The sequence below is a fragment of the Arvicola amphibius genome, chromosome 18 (assembly GCF_903992535.2).
Source record: "Arvicola amphibius chromosome 18, mArvAmp1.2, whole genome shotgun sequence".
In the NCBI taxonomy this organism is placed as follows: domain Eukaryota; kingdom Metazoa; phylum Chordata; class Mammalia; order Rodentia; family Cricetidae; genus Arvicola; species Arvicola amphibius.
Genome location: NC_052064.1, coordinates 1 through 5,877, shown reverse-complemented (window position 1 = coordinate 5,877; position 5,877 = coordinate 1).

Here is a 5,877-nt window from a genome sequence, read left to right as displayed (position 1 = left end):
TAAATCCAGTTCCTGGGTGATTTAACACCCTCACACCATTGCACATATAAAGTCAAATAAATCATAAAAAAAAATCTTCTCTCTGTCTGGGCAGCGGTGGCACACTTTAAGATTCAATTGAACAGAAATCTTGGATATATATACCCAAAAGTGGTATTGCTGGGTCTTAAGGAAGGTTGTTTCCTACTTCTCTGAGAAATTGCCACGCTGATATCCAAAGGGGCTCTACTAGCCTGCATTCCCACCAGCAATGCAGAAGTGTTCATTCCCTTTTCCCCCACAACCTCTCCAGCATAAGTTGTCATCAGCTGTGCAGGACTGACTGTACGTTGACCTTCCCTTCACCCCTCCCCCATGGCCTCCTCAGAGATGGTGAGGCCTCCTGCATGGAATCCTCTGCCCGAGGCTCCCCCTGGGACTCACTCTCTTCCTTCTCCCAGCCCCAGGCTACATCTCAGGCATAAGTGGCAGGCCCTCTGTGTACCCAGGATGTGACAGACACAGACAGGGGAAAGACAGGGAGGAACGAGAGGAATGGTGTTCATTCTCTCACTAAAGGCAGGCCTGCAGTGACTGAAAGAATCAGAACCAGAGAGATGGAATTTCTGGAATTTCCAGAAACCATATGGTGGGAATCTAGTGCCCTCTTCTGGTGACAGGGCCTAGATATGCATATCCACTGCTTTCTGTTTGAAGCTGCGAAACACTACCTTCTTGCTGAAGTTGGATAATTGTTGAATTCAGTCATTTTCAGGTTTCTTAGCAGAAACAAACAAACAAAAGCCCCTTCTTTGTTTTATTTCACATTTTAGCTTAATTTTTTTTTGAGACAGGAGCTGTCTTTTTATTTATGTTTCAGACAAACTATTTCATTACACGGCCCAGGACTTCTTTCTGAACACTGCTGCTGCAAATACAATCTTAAAAGAAAAACTAAAATTAAAATAAATGACCTGGCATTAACAAAGACAAAAAAGAAAAAAACCCTGCATTTTCTTTCTTTCTTTCTTTCTTTCTTTCTTTCTTTCTTTCTTTCTTTCTTTCTTTCTTTCGCTTGCTTGCTGTTTTCTTCTTTTATTATTTTTTGAGGCAGTTTCTGTGTGTAATGGCCCTAGCTGTCCTGGAACTCACTGTATTGATCAGGTTGTCTTCTTGGTAACGTTATGTTTTTTTTTTTCTTGTTTCCTATCTGGAAATCTGGAAATCCACATTTCTCTCTCTCTCTCTCTCTCTCTCTCTCTCTCTCTCTCTCTCTCTCTCTCTCTTCTCTCTCTCTCATTGTATTTATTTTTGGGTTTGCTTTTGTGTTTTGCTTTATGAGACAGGGTTTCTCTGCTACTTTGGAGACTGTTCTTGGAACTAGCTCCTTTCTTGTAGACCAGGCTGGCCAAAAACTCCCAGAGATCCTGCCTCTCCCAGATATGGAGCCAGTGCTCTTGAATGCCTTCCTCTGGTGAGGTAAAAAGTGACCCCACCTATACACACACACACACACACACACATACACACACACACACCAAACACACCAAACACAAATACAAACACAGGCACAGGCAAACCCAGAGACACATAAATAAACTTTTAAATTAAGAGCCTGGAGATCTAGCTTGGTGGCTCTTCCTGAGAAATTGGGTTCAATTCCCAGCACCTGCATGGCAGCTCATAGTGAGTGTAAATCCAGTTTCTGGGTGATCTGACACCTTCAAACCACCGCACATAAAGTAAACTTAAATAAATCATAAAAACTATTTAAAATTGAAATTAAAGTAAGTCCTACACAAATGGAAACATTGTCTTAAATAAAAGTAAAATAAAATGTAAAAGAGTGTGGTGCAAGTACAGTTATGAAAATGTTTTGAAATGTGACACCTTCCCTGTCTCCCCCACATATACAGGCACATTGAGATGTTTAAATAAAATTTGAAATTGGCCGGGCAGTTGTGGTGCAGGCCTTTATTCCCAGCACATAGGGGGCAGAGGCAGGTGAATCCCTTGGGAGTTCGAGGCCAGCCTGGCCAGCTCCAGGCTCTCAGTACTGCATCAAAACCTTGAGTGTATGTTGAGCCATGTCTGTCCTGCCAGACAGCACTCAGGAACTGGAAAGACAAGGATCAGGAGATCATCTTCAACAACACAGCAAATGAGAACCATCCCAGCGGGAAACAGACCCTCTAAAAGAAACCAATAAAATGACATTTTTATTTTTTTCTGTCTGAAGTGGAAATGTTCCAAATAATTCACTATGTTAGTATTCCTGGAAATGCTATCAAAGGGAGAATTTTTTATATTATTATTCCACGGCTGTTTTAATTTTCTCTGTGCCAGGCAGAGGCAGGCAAATCTCTGTGAGTTTGAGGTCAGCCTGTTCTACAGTTCCAGGACAGGTGCCAAAGCTACAGAGAAACCTTGTCTCAGAAAACAAAACAAACAAACAAAAAAAAAAAGTCTCTGTGTCTCATGTCTCTTGTCTTTTTCTAAGCAGGCCCAGGAACACTAAGAGCCTGTAGATCTCCTGTTGCAGGGACCCTGGCCTCCACTCCTGTCCCCCGAGGGCACCTGGTAGGAGTGAGACTCCAGATTTAACAGATTTGTCAAATTCAAGGTCACCAGCCCTTCCTAACAGCTAGAACTCCTTGCTGAACCATTAAAGGGTGAGGCTACAACTTGATTGATCCGCTTAGATATGCATATTTTTGTAATTGTTGTTTTTGTTTAGTGGGGCAGGAAAAGATATCCAAGTGGGAATTCTTCCATGGCTGTTTTAATTTTTTAATTTAATTTTCGGTATTTAGTATGAGAAGTGGGGTGTGGGGTTGTACAAACACAGCTACTGAAAAAGAATCTCAAGAAAGCAAGAAAGTGGTTACCATGGTGAAATGTGTTTGAAAGGCATTTAGGTGGCAAGGAACTGCCCTTGCTGCCTCGCTCCCCCCTCCCTCCCACCCTCTCTCTGTTCCTCCCTCTCACCAAGCCATAATTGTGGCAGCCCCCTGGTCCACATAGTTCTTTCACTGATCAGTCGGACACTCTCTTTGTTTGTTTTATTTTTTAATTTTTGAATTGTGGGTGAAGTCAATTAATTGAGCTCTTAGACCATTATTATTATCGTCATCATCATCATTATTATTATTAGTTCATTTGTGGTTTTTCTACATAGGCATTCCCCGTGTATCCTTGTTTGCCCTGGAACTAGCTTTGTAGACAAGGCTGGCCTCAGACTCACAGAGATCTAGCTGCCCCTGCCTCTACCTCTGCCTCCAAATGCTGGAATTAAAGGCCTGTACTAAACACAATTTTTTTTCAAGACAGGGTTTCTCTGTTTCTGTTGCTTTGCCTGTGCTGAAACTCACACTGCACTGTAGAAAAAGGTAGCCTCAAACTCACAGCGATCTGCTTGCCTCTGCCTCTCCTGATCTCTGAGGGCTGAGAACTGAGAATAAAGAAATGAGCTGCTACCATTACTCAGCTAGGCAGCTGCCCAAAATATACTGCTGCTGCTACTATTTAAAAAAAAAAATTAAATAAAATAACCTGAGATAAACAAAGAAAAAAAGGAAAACACCTGTTTTTTTCTTCCTTCCTTCTTTCCTTTCTTTTTTCCTTTTTTTTTTTCTGTTTTCTTCTTTTATTATTTTTTGGTGCAGGGTTTCTCTGTATAATATCTTTAACTCACTCTATAAACCTGTCTGTAAATCGAAAAATTGACCTCTCTCTCTCTCTCTCTCTCTCTCTCTCTCTGGTTTAATTTATGTTTTATTTTTTTTTTGTTTGTGTTTTGTTTTGATTTTCAATATGGAACCAGTCCTTTAGAATGCTTTCGTCTTGGTGAGTTCAAAAGCCACCCCATAAACACACACACACACACACACACACACACACACACACACACAGAGAGAGAGAGAGAGAGAGAGAGAGAGAGAGAGGCCCACCCAGAGAAACATATTTTTTTTAAAAAAAAAAATTAAGGGCCCGGAGAGATGGATCAGTGGCTCCGAGGAAGTGGTTTCCATTACCAGCACCCATATGGCAGCTCATACGTGATTGTAAATCCAGGTCTTGGATGATCTGACACCCTCACACCATTGCACATATAAAGTTAAATAAATCATAAAAATTCTTCTCTCTGCCTGGGTGGTATTGGCACATGCCTTTAATCCCAGCACAGGAGGCAGGATCTCTGTGAGTTTGAGATAAGCCTGGTCTACAAGAGTTAGTTCTAGGGACAGGCTCCAAAGCCACAGAGAAACCCTGTTTCCCAAAACAAAACAAAAAAAAATTCTTCTCTCTGGAAGGAGAAAGGAAGGAAGGAAGGAAGGAAGGGAAGGAGGAGACATTATGAACTATCTCCTTGGTCTTAGAAACTTGAGCATGGGAGCTTAGGGCCTATGAGACAGTGCACAAGTCTTATGATCTCACTTGGTAGTTGAGTCTAAATTTTTAACTCACTCATGTCCTCTAATGCCTCTGTCTCCCAAGTGCTGGGATTAAGCGTTTCCTAATTCTTGAATGTGGTACTGAAGGCATTTATTTGTTTGTTTGTTTGTTTATCTATTTATTTATTTTTAAATAATTTATTTTTTATTTTATTTGCATTGGTATTTTCCCTGCATGTCTATCTGTGTGTGGAGTCAGAGACAGCTGTTAGCTGCTGGGAACAGAACCGGGTCCTCTGGAAGAGCAGCAGTTAGTGCTCTTAACTGCTAAGCCATCTCTCCAGCACCCCTGAGGGTGTTTATTTCTACTTGGTTTGTGTGTTTTTTTTTTAATTTATGTCTATTTTGTTTATTTGTTTCCTTTATTTTATTTTTTATTGATTTTTGTTAAGTTCTACATTTTTTCTCTGCTCCCTGCCTCTCCCCTCCCCTTCAACCCTTTCCCAAGGTCCCCATGCTCCCAATTTACTCAGGAGATGTTGTCTTTTTCTACTACCCATGTAGATTAGATCTATGTGTGTCTCTCTTAGGGTCCACATTGTTGTGGACATATAAACATAAACATATAAACATAAAATAAAAGGAAGCACAACACTTTTAGTCACTCAGGGAGCAGAGTGAAAGTTTTCCAGGCAGGGCTATGGAGAGAGAGAGAGAGAGAGAGAGAGAGAGAGAGAGAGAGAGAGAGAGTTTAGGTTCAATTCCCAGCATCCACATGGCAGCCCACAGCTGTCTATAATCCCAGTTCCAGAGGCCTGAGAGCCCAAAAACACAAATGCACATAAGATAAAAATAAATAAATTTTTTTTAAAGAACAAACTGAGAAACAAGGAAAGATAGTGCTGGCTGGCAGGCGAGCTTTCAGTTCCCTGACAACAATAAACACATGATGGAGGAACACGAAGTTCTTATTATATTATGTGGGTGTGATGAGAGATTGTGAGTGTCCTGTCAGACCAAAGTCCCACAGTTGATGAAATTACCCCCAAACTTACAGCGGACAAAATACATCCCAAGTTTGTAAATGTGTGATCAACCATTGTTGGTTGGGTGGGCTGGAGATGCTAAGGACTGGGGTTAACCCAGGGGACATGGCCAACTTGAATCACAATATTCATCAGAGCATGAGAAGAAGACATGAGAAAAGGACACAAAAGGAGACATAATTGGGGTCCTTCCTTCCTTCCTTCCTTCCTTCCTTCCTTCCTTTGCTCAGGAAGTGACTGACAGATGAGACTTTGTCCAAGCAGGTTCTGAAATACTACACTTGAGTGAGTCTCCCCCTCTGTGGGTATTAGTCCTCCCTTCTTTCTGTAGGGAGGTGCTGCATGTCTCTTAGAAGTAACCTGGTTTCCTATGCACAAGGTGACGCAGAGGAAAGCTTTCTAAGCCTTATACAGAGTGCTTCAGGACTTAAGAGACCTCAGGTAGTATAGTGGTGCCC